Source organism: Tamandua tetradactyla, chromosome 2, assembly GCF_023851605.1.
Source record: "Tamandua tetradactyla isolate mTamTet1 chromosome 2, mTamTet1.pri, whole genome shotgun sequence".
Classification (NCBI taxonomy): Eukaryota; Metazoa; Chordata; class Mammalia; order Pilosa; family Myrmecophagidae; genus Tamandua; species Tamandua tetradactyla.
In genome coordinates this window covers 179,610,415-179,626,189 of record NC_135328.1, presented here as the reverse complement: position 1 = coordinate 179,626,189, position 15,775 = coordinate 179,610,415, and the positions used below count along the sequence as shown (strand labels likewise).

General features: G+C 48.2%; 1 protein-coding gene and 1 long non-coding RNA gene across 17 annotated transcripts in view; one reads left to right on the top strand and one right to left on the bottom strand.

Annotated features, from left to right (window-relative positions):
* ERI3 (ERI1 exoribonuclease family member 3) overlaps positions 1 to 15,775 on the bottom strand; it is a 141,076-nt gene that overhangs the window by 6,343 nt on the left and 118,958 nt on the right. The window lies entirely within an intron of this gene.
* Positions 1,105 to 15,775, top strand: part of LOC143674350 (uncharacterized) — a 28,029-nt gene continuing 13,358 nt past the window's right edge. The window contains exons 1-3 of one of the 3 annotated variants that reach the window (XR_013171006.1): positions 1,105 to 1,476; positions 7,072 to 7,210; positions 7,844 to 10,183. This is a non-coding gene — a long non-coding RNA (uncharacterized LOC143674350). Of the gene's footprint in view, positions 7,211 to 7,843; positions 10,184 to 15,775 lie in introns of those variants that run through there. The other 2 variants (XR_013171004.1, XR_013171005.1) reach the window with 2 other exon arrangements.

Here is a 15,775-nt window from a genome sequence, read left to right as displayed (position 1 = left end):
TTGGGACATACACACTAAAATATTAGATGTTTATCTGAAACTCAATTCTAACCAGATGTCATATTTTTATTTGCTAAATATGGCAACTTTATGCTGAAGGCCAGCATAATTTAGGGAGCAGTGAATCGTAGCTCAAAAGGAAGGTAGGGGGCCAAGGCAGTGAATTTAGGACTAAACCAGCAGAAGGATCTTGTATATTCTCAGATTATGGATTTGAATCCAGAATGTACCACTTAGTAATTGTGAACTTGAGCTAGTTACTAATGTCAACCTCTCTTGTGCTTTGGTTTCTTCTCTAAAATGGGAATAATAATTATAGCAATTCCTTCCCTCAAAGGCTTGTTAATAAAATGAAATGAGTTTTTATTTGTGAATAAGTAAAACAGTATCTGGGTTAGTTGTTGTTATCCCCAAGAGCTTGTTCCCCAAATCCTTGTTCCTTGTCCCAGATATGGTCCACACAGTCCCCTGGACCCCCAGGCACAGCCACCATGGCCTACCCAACATACTCCCCAGACACAGACTCTCTCTTCACAGACACTGCTCCTATAGCTTTCTACCCCTCCCCTCAGACAGGATGCTTACAGCCTGGACTTCAAAGTGACCCCTTCTTCCAGCCCCTCCCCTCATCCCCCCACCAACCCACTGAGGGGCCTGGAGGTGCCACAGGGCTGATGGTGAAGGATGATGGTTGTTCCACAATAAGGGGAAAAGGCAATTTCATCTTGATTAGCAGGCGATTTCTCTCTCCGTAATAAGCGTGCTCCAAATAATTAGCGTGTTTTACGTAATAATGAAATTATAGAAATGCAGTCCACTTATTCAAACAACTCACCATTACCATATTTTTAAATATTAGACTTAATTAGAGTTTATCACTTCAGAGAAGTATGCGGACTGAAGATGTTTTTTAAAAAATCCTCATAAAGTGTTTATTAAGCGCTGGTAAAGCTGGGATAATGATGTGTTTGGAAATTAAGGCAATCAAACACTTACCGCTGCTCCTGGAGGCCGGGCATGGAAATGAGGCCATTACACGCCCATTACCCACCAGCTCACAGCCACTGGGTGGGGGCGGGGGGGGGGGCGGGGGATGCGCCTGGCCGAGAGGGCATAGTGCCCAGAAATGCCTGTGCCAACATCCCAGAACATCCTGACCAGTAAACTCAGCGTGAAACCCCTCGTGTCACTTACATCATATTTGTCTACTAGGGGCCCAACTCCGACTTGGCTGGGCAAGTGACTGGGATCAGTCCCAAATGCTGAAGAAGACCACTGATTCAGACTCCCATGATTCACGCCTGGGAGGACATCAATCCCACTCAAACCCCAGTGCAAACAGGAGACAGAAGCTCAGGTTTGGCCTAAGAAGTCAAAGAGAGGAGGCTGACGGTGAATTCTATTTGTTGACTCAGATCGTAACTGAGGAGGCTACAGACACAGACCTGTGTGACTCTCTGGGTCACATAGGAAGAGGTAGCTAGAGTGGTGGAGTACAGTCTGGAAGGAAGCGGGGGAATTGAGCCTAAGAGCCAGGGGCCAGGCTCTGGAACAGGGCTGGTGACAAAACCTGGAACAGGGAAAGCAGGCGAGAAGGGTGGCGGGGAGAGGAGCTGGTGGTTCCAGACCCCATTTATCCCAGTGAATAACTAATTCCAGAATTTATAGTGCTGGGTTTTTGTTCTGTGGCCATTTATATCTGCAAAGGGAAGAAATGAAGAAGCAGTGCGGACGCCACATCTTTCTGTGTTATTGCTTGTCTGCCATTTGCAAATCATTATTAATTGTTGGCCCTGGTGGCGGGCCGGGCGGGGGCCGGGCTGGGTACATCCACATAGCTCTTCATCAAGGACCCCAGCCGCTGCCCCAGAGAGCCAATTACCCCGCCCTGATTGGGATCAGATAAAGAGGGAATTTTTACAAATTAGGGAATAAATAGAATTTCCACACAGGGCGCGGGCAGGACCTGAGAGGCTGTAATGAAAAACCATCCGTCACCATCAGCATAGCCTCGGCACGCAGCCCCGGCACTCCCTCCCCTTGTGGGTCCACCCTATAGCTCAGGGCCTGGGTGTACAGGTCCAAGGACACCCACAAGCCCTCTAAGGCCTGAAGCAGGGAGAGGAGTCCCACTCTGGGGCTGAAGATGCTTGGGTCCCAGCTCTGGCATTGTCCCTGATGCTGCCTCTCCCTTTTCCTACCTATCTCTCCCTTGGGATCATTGGAGGGAGACTGAGGCCCTCTGAAAGCTGAACTGGGGACCATGAGGCAAAGACAACATCCATGCCCCTAGAGCCATGAAAGCCCCAGGGCAGAGCTCCAGCCCCCAAGAGAACCCCAGCCCCATGGACTGCTCACTCTGGGCTCCCATTAGCACTCCTCCCCTTGGATCATTAAATATGTATATCTTATTACACGCCTTGTTAGAGTATCGAGCTCTATTGACTGATGATAAATCCTGAGCCTCGTCCTGGCCATAAATTTATCTGGAGATGATGAAGACTCAATAATCTAGTCAGGCAGATAATATCATCGGGCCTTAAAAAAGATCATTACATTATATGTCAGAATTAAAAGTGAAATACGCCGAGTAACAGGGCGGCTGTTCTGGCCATTACAATGGATGCCTGCCTCCCCCTACTCATTCCCAGCCAAGGCCCTGTCCAGGTAGAAGAGCCATGAAGCCTCACCTTCCTCCTGAATCTGGGAATCCCATAGCTAGAAGTGACAGAAATAGCCAGATAACCTAAGGCAAAGTGAAGGGAACTGGTTGGGAAGGGGTGAGGACAGCAGATCCACCACACCTGCCAGGCACCTTTGCCCCAACCAAGCTCCTACCTTACCCTTGTCCCTAGGGTTCTCCTATGGGCCTGTCTTCTCGGAACCTTTCAGTGGCTATATAGAGGTGACAGCTCTGGAAGCTCACCCCCTTCCAGAATAGCACGATCAACCAAGGCAGGTTCTTCCCAAAACGGGAAGACTGAGACATGAGAGGTTAGGCGCCTGCCAGTGCTGCCCCAGGCACCTGGAGTACTAGGGCCTGAGACCTGGCTCTAAGACCCATGTGCCAGTAGCCCACCAGAAACTTTTCTTGTGAACATGTGCTATCAGTCCAGACTCTGAAGCCTCCTTCCAAAGACAGCCCCCTGCCCATAGCCTCAGGGCACACTATAGCCTCTCCTTTGAGAAACCCTGGCTGACAGTCTCTGGGTTCTTTGACCTCGGCACTATTATATCCCATTTACACCCATTTTCACAGTCACATCCTCAACCTTTTTAACATCCTCTACGGCTCTTCCTCTGAAATACTAAATTCAAATATCCCTAGTCTCTGACGATAATACACATTTTCTCTCATTTCACATTTCATTTCAAAGTAGAGCTTGATAGCTCTACTTTCTCTATATACATCACCCTCCTGTCTTCACTTTTTTCCCAGCTCTCTTCTGATTGCTGTTCTGACAGTCATCTCCCTCCTTCCCTCCTGGGACAGCCCATTCTTCCCCCATGTGACACAGTAAATCCTCCATGGCCTCAGCCAATTGTGGTGATCCTATCCCCCTGATCAGTCATTGGTTTGGGGATGAGCATATGTTCTGACTACTGAGATATGAGGGTAAGTTTGCTGAAAGACCTGCAAAGAAAGTTTCTTCACTTTTAAAAAGAGAAACACAAGGGAAAAACGATCCTTTCTATTTTGCTGGATGTTTTCATGTCTGCATATAATGTCTGAGACTGTAGAAGTCACCTTCCAACCATGAAGGGAGTTCGCTAAAAGAATATGCTGGAGATAAAAAATCAGAAAAATGGAAAAAATCTGGATCCTTGATGATGGTGCTGAGATGCTGAATAAACTAGCTGTAGAAATCCCATTATCTCCAAACTTCCTTTGTGAGACAATACATCCCCTTATATTTAAGCTTTTTTAATTGGTTTTTCCTTTTCTTGCAGTTGAAAGCATATTAAATGATTCAGAATTTAAAGGTAGGAAGGAGAACAATATGAGGAATGGACTCTATAATGCAGAACTAGCTGAATGGAAGAGGCAGGGCAATGGACAATGAGAACACGGCAATTTCAGGCTGGGAAGTTGGCAACTTTGTTATGCCCTCTTGAAATGTCATCAAATTGCTTCTAACTATATCCCAGGACACAGGCCATATTACTAAAAAGGATGAAAGAGTTGAGTTTAGTTGAAGCGCATGTGAAAACAGAGATGGAAGAAAATACAGCTTTACTAAGAAAGCCATTTTATGTCTGTGGCTTGCAATCTAGCTTGACTAAAAGTCCCACAGGTCCGTAAGATCACCAGCGACTTCTTTCTTTATACTCTGCCATTGTGAGCATGTCTTCCAACACCCAGGTTATCTCATGATCCAAAATAGTTGCTGGAGCTCCAACCAGCACATCCACATTCCAGGCAAAAGGAAGGAGAAAGGAGGAACAGGCAAGAATAGTTTACTTCCCAGCTAAGTCACATTCCATTATCATTCCTGGAGGTCCCACGTAACAGTTTTCTTTTTATCTCACTGGTCAGAACAAAGAGACATGGCTACATCTGGTTGTCTGAGAAACTTAAAAAAAAGTAGTCCTTTAACTGAGCACACATGGCTGCCCCTATTCTAATTAGTGAAGAAGAAGGGAAGGTGGATATTGGGTATATTTCAAGAAGTTTCTGTTCTACCACAAAACCGATACACTTCCCTTTAGAGTTTGGATTTTATGGCCCATCATTTCAATCCTCTCTTGCCAATATCCTTAATTCCCTTGGTCCTTTTCCTTCCATCACCCTTGTCTGGAAAAAACAAACTCTGCCTTCTCCATGCCTGCACCTGGGCTGAGTGTGATGAGAAAATTACAAATACAGACTTGAACCGCTTATAAAATCATAGTTAACAACCTCAACTGGACATGTAAAACTGCCCAGCCAATCTTCTTTGTTCCTGGTCAGTGTTCTCTGTTCTCCCTTCCCCTTTCTCCCCACCAGCAATCACAAATTTTTCTACTTTCCACAAATCTCAAATCAACCACTCCAAGCGTTAGCCTCTACCTCCTTGTCCACACAGATAACCTTGTCTCCTACTTCACAGCAGTATCACAGGATACATAGAAGCCATTCTCTGCATTTGTACCCATCCTCTTCTCTCTCTTGTCAAAAAAGAGGACTGATCCTGAAGTTGTTCTAAAGTCCATCCCTCTATTCCACCTGTGTTCCTGAAGCCCAACCCTACCTGCCTTTTCAAAGGTCTTACAAACCAAATATCCCTTCCTTTGGCACTAGCTCCTTCTCATTAAGCATGGAAATATATTAAATCTCTTCCATCTTTGAAAACAACTCCCTTTTCCATTTGGCTAGTTCCAATCTATCCTCCCTTTCACAGCCAAACTTTAAAGTTATTTCCACTCAGTGTCTTGTTTCCTCATCTTCCACTCCATGGTATGATTTCCCATACCATCATTTCACCAAAACTGCATTCTCGAATGATCCCTATGGCTTCAAGATAATAAGCCCAATAACAGTTTTTCACTCTTCGATTGACGCAAGGGACTACTCCCTCCTTGAAGCTTTCTTCTCTTGGTTTTGGTGACACCATCTTCTCTTTCCAACCATCCTCCTCAGGTTGTTTTCTATGCTCTTTTTCTTCTGACCACCTATGGATGTGGATGTTGCTCAGAGCTGTTGTTGGCCCTCTTCCTTTTTCACACTATACTCTCACCCTGGTCAACCTTATCTACCTGAGACTTTCATTACTGTATTTTCCCAATAATTTCTAAATCTATATTTGTATTACCACCATCCTGGTCCAGGCCACCACTATCTCTCATCTAGATGCCAGCAGTGCCCCCTCAGTCTTTTCTCCACGGTGTCCCTCTAAACCCCAAATCCACAAACTTCACTCCCCATCTTAAAACCCTTCAATAATCTTGGAATATATAAAAAGAACAACAACAACAACAACAACAAAAAGGACAACAGTAGAAAACTGGTTTAGTTAATAGTATAGTTCCAATGTTAATGTCCTGGTGCTGACAATTGTGCTATAATTAACATCAGGGGAAGTGGGGTAAAGGATTTAAAATTTCATGTAAATCTGAAATTTGTTCAAAATTAAAAGTTTAAGGCTCCTCACTACTTTGTCAGCATAGTGTCCAGACTCCCTTACAAAATTCTGGGGAATCTAACCCATTTCCCCCTCTTTGGCCTCATCTTTCCCCCTTCTCCCATCATACAGCTGAGTTCTCACAATACTGAATTAATTTCACTTTCCCCAAGTGCCAGGCTCTTTTGCCTCTCAGCTTTTTCACATGCTATTACTTCTTGCTCCCACCTTCCATCAGGCTAACTCCTCCTCACCCCTACCATTTCCTCTGGGACTCCTTCCCTGGCCCCCACATTTGTGTTGGGCACCTCTTCTACGTATTCACACAGTAGCCCGTGTTCTCCCATTGTGATTGCCTCTCTCACCTTCTACTAGACCACAAACTACCTGAAGGCAGGGACTGCTTCATCCACTAATATTATCAACACTGAGGCCCTCAGTAAGTATGTATTAAGAAATGAAAGATTGGTGGAAAAGGAAGAGGGAAGCATGAGGGAACAAGATCAGAGATGAACCTACTCTAGCCCTGATATTTGCCACCAGACACCTAGACATGTCCAGGTCCTGAAAGTCAGTCATGGTCTTTGTTCCCAGCTTCCAAAGTGTAGGGGACTTAGCCCCTTCCCCACCTTCACTTCTCCCCAGCATCTTGGTTTCCCCACAGCTTGCTGTACCAGAAGACAGTCCAGATGGCTGGGACTTGGGCTCTCATCAGTATGGCCAGCCTGCCAAACCAAGGGAGCCAGAGGTTGGGGGCAGGATTCCAGTCCTAGTCACTGATGTCTCGGAGAAGGGCCAGGCTATGCTTAGGGACTGTGAAGGGGGACTGCCCTCCCTAAGCCGAGTCCCACCTGGTAAATATTTCATCCTCAAGCTGCTCAGCTAATCCCTATTAATTTCAATACCGTCGCCTTGCCTGGCTCAGCTCCCAATGCATTATTTATCCCTTTTGTTTGTTTGGCGCTAACAGGTGGGCCCCAGCGGAGGAGCTGACTGGGGACAAGCCTACTCCATCACAGTGTGACTATGAATTAATCATGAAGACTAACGGGAACCACCTCAGCTCCAGGCACTTCTTTGGCCATCGCCCCTTGCCCTGGCATCCAAAGGTGGGCCAGGACCATCTCAACTCAATTTAACTCAATCCAAAACAATATATTTTATTTATTATCTACTAACACATGCCAGATATGATGTTAAGCTTTAGGGATACAAGTAGAACAAAGCAAACATAAATTCCTGCCCTCAGGGAACTTACAATCTAATGATGTAGACAGGCATTAAATAATTTTCAAACAAGTAATTTATTAATTACACCATGATTAAATGCTATAAAAGGGGAATACAGGGTGCTATGAAAGAGTACACAGGGTACCTGACCAAGTTTAGGGGTCAAGGAAGGCTTCTCTGAGGAAGCAAGCTTTGAACTGAGCTCTGCAGGATGAGCAGACATTAATTAGGCCAAAGGGTGGGAATAAGGGGGTTTCCTTGGGTAAAAAGTCCTGTGGGAAGGCCCTGAGTTGAAAGTCATAGCAGGTTCAAGAAATGGAGAGAAAGTCACTGGGGTGGAGTGTGGAGAAGCAGGAGAGTGGCCTAAGAAGAGGCAGAAGAGGTCAGCAGAGATGGGAGGCTAAGTGGGGGCCCAAGTGGACAAAGATTGCACCTAAGCCCATAAAGCCCAGCCTGGGGACTCTCTTCTCCCTAAATGAATGACTAGCACTTGCTCTGATCTATTACCACAGACTCTTGCTGAACACAGGATTTTCACTCACCATGCCCTGATATGCCCTAACACATACCACCTCTGCTGACCTGACACCTTCTGTGCTTATGGTCTTCCACGGCTGACCCTGGGGCTAGATACCTCCTCCAAGGAGTTCTCAGTTCCCACCTGACCCTTGTCATCCAACCTCAATTGTGCAGATAAGGAACCTGAGGTGAGTAGTTGGCCTGGGGCTTATGAAGACACCTGAGTAGGCTCTCAGTACCCTGAGGCTAAGGTGTTTCCATAGCAGGGCAGGACAGGGCCAGAGGGCTGACAGAGTAGGCACCGTCTGGGATCACTGACAGTCCTCAGCCACAAGTGCTCACATCACCCCGGGGAAGGAACTCCCCTCACAATGTCAGTCTCCTGTTCTTGGCAGCCTGCCCACCTTCTGCACAGACTCTTTTCAGATCCTAGCTCTCTACAGGAATGGCTCTGTGAAAATTCCCCATAAAGAACCTTGCCCCTGAGACCTCTTCAGAGCTCACTGGGACTTTTTACCAACCACTCCTCCTCCTTTGTGACCCTCTACAATCTTGGCTCTCAGTTACATCTCACTTCCAACCCTTGGCTGGCCTCTGAAGTTCCTTCTCGATTCTTCCTGGCTCTTCTTCCTCTGCTGGTCCCTCAGGTCTCTGTCCTAGGCGGTCTTCTAACCCCATTTCCTCCCTAGAGGCTCACACCTACTACCAAGGCTTCAGATAACTATGTACTGATGATGTTCAAATTCTACTCTCTTGCTCTCTTTGACCTCTAGACCCAAATAGCTAACTTCTTACTCATTTCCCTCTAAGATGTTCAAATGCACATCAAATTCAGTATTCCAAAACCTGTTGCTGAGTGTTTTCTGCCACCACATGCATCTAGGTACATAAGCCAGAGATCCCATATGGCAGAATGCAAAGCCCATACTCCTGCACTCTTCCCACTGGGTACCACCTAGTGCCATGTACAGTCTGCCCTTGCCACCTCTTTAGCCTCATCACCCTCCCTGTGCTCCTGCCTCCCTAAACTTATTTCCACTTCCTTTGCTCACACTGTTCTTGCTGCCTGCAATATCCTCCTTGCCTGACTTCACCGTACCATGTTTCAAGACCCAGCTCACGGAAGTATGGGAAACTGGTGAGCTGTGTTCCAGTAGCCTTGATTCTGGTGACGTCTGAAGATAATTTTATAAAGATATAACTTTTACAGTGTAACTGTGTGATTGTGAAAACCTTGTGACTGCTGCTCCTTTTATCCAGGGTATGGACAGATGAGTAAAAAAAATATGGATAAATAAATAATAGGGTGGACAAAGGGTAAAATAAATTGAGTAGATGGAAATACTAGTGGTCAATGAGAGGTATGGTATGTATGAGTTTTTCCTTTTTCTTTTTTATTTCTTTTTCTGGAGTGATACAAGTATTCTAAAAAATGGTTATGGTGATGAAAATACAACTATGTGCTGATATTGTAAGCCACTGATTGTATACCATGTATGGAATGTATGTGCATGAAGATTTATCAATAAAAATAAAAAGACCCAGCTCTTGGGTCTCCTTCTTTTATGAAGCTTTTCCTATCTATCCTCTACCCCTGTCCTTTCCTCCCTGCTTTCCACTCTGGTTAGCACTGATAACACTGCAATGCAATCATCTATTTACATGTCTCCCTCACTGGGAGGTCCCTGAGAACAGCACCAGGTGCTTACTTACCTCTGAATCTCCAATAGTGGAATGGGTACCCAGAAGGCCTCAGCAGACATTTTCTGAGTGAATGAAAGCAAATGCCCAACCATCTCAGACATTCCCTTTCCAGAGATTTAAATAGACACATGAGCTAATATGTATTCAGGGTTTCACAGTACTTTCAAACACATTATCTCCATTTATCCTAAGAGACAGGAGCCTTCATCAACCCCATTTTAAAGAGAAAGAAAGAGGCTCTGAGTGGTGAAGTGACTTACACTGGACCACACAACCTGGAAGTGATGAGCCTTAATTAGGTCAGCTTGGCTTCAGGCTCCTTGCTCTAGCATATATGAATACACACTCCATCTGTGGGCATCTCCCCAGGAATCTCCCTTGGGGACTCCTGGGGCCCTAGTCTGGAGAACTATTCTAAAAAGCACCAGGTCTATAAACTATCCCAAGTGCAGCTCTGCCAAGGCAGAGGTTTCACTGTGCACATGGTCAGGGTTTGTAATTCTATTCAAAGTGGCCACTTTGAAAATCCATATGTCTCCAGGCTCCCCGTACATCATGGTGTCAAGTCCTAGAGCAGAGGAATCCATCAGCTGCTCCCCACTGCCATGGTCTTTCTGCTGATGTCTCATCGCACTCATGTGCCAGTCCTTAGCTCCCAGGCCCTCTGGCAGCCCTGCCCATGCTGGGCAAGCCTCACTCTACCCTGTCTGCTTGGGCCAGCCTTACCTTTGTCTAGATTAGACTAGTTAGCCGGCTGCCCCACCCCTGCCCCAAATGCCTCATCTGCCCTCCCCAGTCTCTGCTCTCTTGGAGCTAGGCAGCCAGCAAGGAGGCAGCCTCGATAACTCGCTAACGTGCTGCCCATGCTGTTCTTAAAAATTTATGACTGTGCAACATGAAAAATCCGGCTGAGGAGCCGTCATTAGCAGCGCAGCCTCCCTCCCCCACCAGAGCCACCCTCGTAAATTGAGATTTATGGCCTCAGCAGGCAGGGCGGGGGGCATGTGCAGGCTATAAGGATGTTGTTGGGGAAACAGGGAGACCGATGAGGCAATGGTGGGGCTAGGGGCTCCCCCCTGCGGCAGCTCTAGTTTATCACAATCTGCAGAGATGATACCCATCAAGAGTAAGATCTGGTTGGGGCGTCCGCATAGCACAAATGTTGGATTCTGCTTGGCAGTGGGACTGGAGGGGAGGGGTCTATGCCAATCACTGGTTCCTTTAGGGGTATAGGACCAGATCATGAGGTACCAGGAGTCAATCAAAGGCCTCTTGGTGGGATGGCTTGGGGAGAGAGGTGGTTAGACCTAGGGATGAAGCATTATCTTTGCTGAAGTCAAGCACCCCCATCCTGAGCTACTCCAACCACAAGTAATTGATTTGGGCTGTGATTGTGGTATCCCAAGCAGAGGATTGAGGGAGAGGGAAGGAGGAAGAAGGATGTCTGGGGAACACCTCTCTCTCTACCTTCTTCCCCTTTTTCCAATAAGAAGGGTGAGCAGAAAGGATACAGCACAAGTACTGGACTCAGTCGCATAGCCTCCATAAGGCTCCCCTCCCCCAACTTTGCAGGCCTTCCCTATATTACCTCCCCTCCGCCTCCTCCCCTGCTCACTTAGCCCTGTCAGCCAGGCCATTATGAAATTGGGGTTTCATTTACAGACTAATTAAACATTACAGCTTGTTCACAATTACAACGCGGGGATGAGGGAGTAACTAATTACGGAAGAAATGAGCTAACATTTATCTCTGCTCCCACCCATCCCTCTTCCCACAGCCCCCCCAATCTGGCTTCCTTCCACTCTCTGGTCAGTACCAGCTCTCTAGGCTTATTTCCTAGGATGGGGAACTGAAAGGGCCCTAGTACCCATCCACCCTGGGCACAAGATCCAGCTGGTATTGTCAGCTACTCTGTAGGAGGTACTTAGCTCTCAGGGTCCTGACACAGGAGACAGGGCATTTGTGCATGATCCTATGCATATGACTAAAGTATGGGACAGTGTCTATGACATCTGGGAACGGGGTGCAGAACTCCACTTGGGTATGTATAACTCTGTGTGGGGGACAGTATTGCGGGGCTCTGTGTGGCTCTATAGATCTTTATCTTGCATGGCAAGATTTTGGCATAACTGCTGCAGATGACTATTTGTATGACAGGTGGGCTTTGAGCACAAATGAACCACGCCCTCACTTCCAACCCGAGGATAAGACAGAAAAGAACTAAGTAGTTACAGGAGTTGATGGTCAAAGTAGGTTTGGGATGCAGCCCAGGTAGCCCTAGGCCCAAATCCCCACTGGGTGGCCCTGTTCACTCTCCTGTCTCAGAAGCAAAAGAGGCAAGGTTATCCAGCCCTAGGGTTCTGTTCCCCTTTGCCTTCAGGTCTGGCTTTGGCCTCTGACCAGATGCCCCCTTTGGGGTCCAAGGAGCCTTCTGGGGGCCTGAAGTGTTCCCTATAGACAGGAATCCTGGGGTCTGGTGGCCTGCCACGGGGTTTAATAATAGTAACAGTTAGTGTAAGCGGTTTCATCCCTCTGCCTTTGGGCAGGAGAAGAAAGGAAAGAGGAGGGAGAAGAGGGAGCAGAAAGAGCAGGCTGAAGGGAGGCTTTGAGGCCTCAGAACTCACATCAAACGGCCGGATCTGGGCCTAATTGTCTGACCCCTGCCCCTGCCTTCAATCAGCTCTGTGGCTCCCCACCCGCCCCTTGCCTAACTAGCAGCCATGTTCTCCTCATTAGGACAAGCTCTCCTTGCACACGTGTCCCCGGACATGTCCCTAGCACTCCCAGCTCCCACCCCTGCCTGGTAGGAGGGGACAGCAGGGACCCAGTTTTGGAGGGGTCCCTGGAACAGCTAGACCTTCAGTCTCCAAAGCTGCATCAGCTCCCCTCCTTGAGGTGCTGGGGCCTGGATACCATGTGTGGTAACACCCCTGGGCGGGCTTAGCGCACTGGTTGTGTAGTCCTCTGTGTGTCCTTCTCGCTACAGCCCAATTGTTTCAGACCCACAGCTGCTGAGGGTGGGGACGTGTCTGACTCCTGTCCCCTTAGGTCTGGTTTAGCCAGGCTTGGGGTGGTTTAGCCTGGCAGGGGGTCAGGGTCAGAGTCTGTGTTCACAGGCGAGGAGCTGAAGGAACTAGTTTGTTTACTCCACGTGATGGCTCACTTATATGGCTTCAGGCATGGTGATGGTGTCAAGTGTCTGAGGCTGGTGGCACAGCAGTGAAGCAGTAAAGCTCGATGTTTAAGAGCTCTGACCCCAGACTTGGTGAGATCTGTGTTTAAATTCTGGCTCTCCCACTTCCTTGCTACGCAGCCTTGAGAGAATGACAACCTTACTGAGCTTCAGTGTCCTTACTCAGGTAATGTAGAGATACCAGCCCCCATCTCACAGGATTTGAGAACTCACTGAGAGAATACCCGTAAAGCCCTCTGTTCTATACCTGGCACTCGGTAAATGTTGTGGATGGAATGAGACTCAAGCCAGACCAAACAAATTCCCTCTCTCCCTAGGCCACAGGCCCCTTTGTCCAGGTAGGGCCAGTACCCTGGTCAATGGGGTCCAGGATGGGAGGAGCTGGGAAGAAGGATCCACAGCTCTGAAGAAGAGGAAGAGCAACTTCCAGGGGCACGGCTCATAACAGGGGCAGAAGTACCTAGGCTAAAGCTTCAACTAGGGGACAGGGATGTCACTCAACAGCTTCAGGTGGGAGGGGTAGAAGCCTCAGCATGTCATGTCAGATGGCATTAGGTCAGATGAGGTCAGTTAGTAGGGCTGGCCCAAGAGGTATGGCTCTTCCCATGAGTGCTGCTGGCCTGGGAGGATGGGCTGCTGTGAACACAACTGGAGTAAAGGTTCTCTGGACTGTTCTAGGTATTAATACTCAGCAGGGTGCAAGAGGGAACTGGCCTGGTCTGGGCCCTGACATTGTCTCTCACCTTAAACCACTGGTAATGACTTGCAAATATTGATGAAAACGCAAACTACAGAGATTGTGTTTTTCGGGGATTGAAGGTGGGGAGAAGGGATAAGGAGGAAAATAAACTGAAATGAAGTCCGGTTATCTCCCATCTGTGGCTGCTTCTAATCCCCCAGCCCAAAGGAATCCAATGCAGCCCCTTATCTGCCCTGTCAATCATTCAATCACCTCCTAGTGCTTGGTGGGCACCCGCACGCGCTCACACACACTCAAACACATGCTCACACATGCACACACACACTTCACCAACTCTTGCTCCAACACTCCTGCTCACCCCCCAGCCCATTACTCCTCTTGAGTAGGAGCAGCCAGCACACAGGGCCTGCCAGATGGATGCAATTTGCATAATATCAGCAGTGGAGGCTGCAAGATCACCAGGGGTCAGGGCGCTGACATCCCCGCATAGTCTATCTGCAAGTGCTAATTTGGCCGGCATTGATCTGTCTTTCTGATTTCTTTGTCATTTATGTTGGCGATGGTTTGACAGGAGATACAGAGAGAGACAAGAGGAGGCCAGGCCAGGGCCTGGGGCTAGAAGGTAGAGAAACAAAGATTGCACTTCACGATGCATCACACATGCAGAACACATACATACATACACCAGAACCTCTTTCATCTAACCATAGATGTCTGTCCATTTTTCCATCTGTGGAAGATACTGAAGACTAGAGCCTGGTGTCTGGCAAGAACAAATTCCTCAGATATCCCTAAGTCTCCTCTCCATGCTGCACTGTTCCAGCAGGCTAGTAAAGACCTGGCCTTAGGACTCACCTGTGTCCATCTCTGAGGAGCGATTCCTTCCAGGGGCCATCCATCCCCCAGGCTCCTCATTTTCTCTAGGCCACTGCATAAGGCGGTGGGGGAATTAGTGTTGGGGAAGCACACGATCTAGCTGGATTCTATGCCCTCTCACCAGTAAGCAGTTGGGCTGACTTCTCTCTTCCTGGCCCTGAAGTTGGTCAAAGCTGAAGAAGGGCAAGTTGCATCTCTGGGACAGACTAGGACAGGGATATGAAGGTTTGTAGGGGCCTCATATCAACACTTCACCCACCTTCAGGCCATGAAGAGTCCAGATTCTGAACTCTCTGAGGCAGGAAGTCCCACATCATATCAGATCTAAATGCTACCTTCTGAACCCTCAGTCAGGGTCCCCACACTTCTTCCCTGCCTTGACAGAAGCACCCACATAGGGATGGGACACCGCTGGGAAAGGGGATGGAGAATGGGGAGGGGAGGAAAAGACTGCAACTCTTAGAATAAATAGCTCACTGCAGAGATGTGGACAAGGTCATTCTGTTAAGGGAGGCAGAGGGGCTTGAGCCTTCCTAGGGTGAGAGCACTCCCACCCAACCACAGTGTCTCTGTCTTGGCACTGCCTCCCTTCCCTTGCCTGTGGTAGCTGGAGCAGGGTGATCAGAAGGAACTCCCTGCTGGGCAAGAGGGGGGCTGGCGTTTTGTGTGTGCTAATCCTAGGCCTGAGGCCTTCAGAGGGGCCTGGGAAACTTCAAGGAGGAGAAGGCAAAGCTGTACTATAGATGAGCTCATTAGCCAGCACCCCCCTACTCCCCCACAAGGAGGGTGGGCGGCCCAGTGAGCGTGGCGGCAGAGAAAAGGCTGTCACTGTCCTTTTTTCCTTTCGGTATAAGCGTCTCCCTGAGCCAACGATTCTCCTGCAGTGACACCTCTTACGGGCACTAATGAGATCCATGCCACAGAGCTAATGCGCTATGACTGGACTCTTGATAAACACTGCACTCCTTCAGGGGGTACAGCAGGCCAGCACTGCTCCCCGTACAGGCCAGGCCCCCACCCTACAGCCTCCTGCCAGCTGCCAGCCCAGTTCTCTTGCCAAACCATGCTGGACAAGCTCCTGAGACAGCCCACCTGGTTTCTGGTCATCCCACCTATGCCAGGAGCATAGCAGGAACCTCTTCAGTCCTTCAAGTAGAAGGGCTAAGCTCCCAGGGCAGAACACCCAGTCAGGCTTAAAGGAAGGGTGCAGTTACTATACCAAACAGCTGAAACTACCAGGCTATGGGGCCTCTATGTCCCAACAACAGGTGAGATTTTACTGACATTTCCTGTGCAGATTTTCAAAAAGAAGGAAGGGAAGGAGGCTACATTCTGCTGTTAGGGAGCCGAAGTATGTAGGGCCTGATCATTACCCGAGACGAATTATAATCAGTGCCCAAATATGTATTCTGTAAATTCAGACTAGGAGGGCCAGGCAAGAATTTCCAGAAG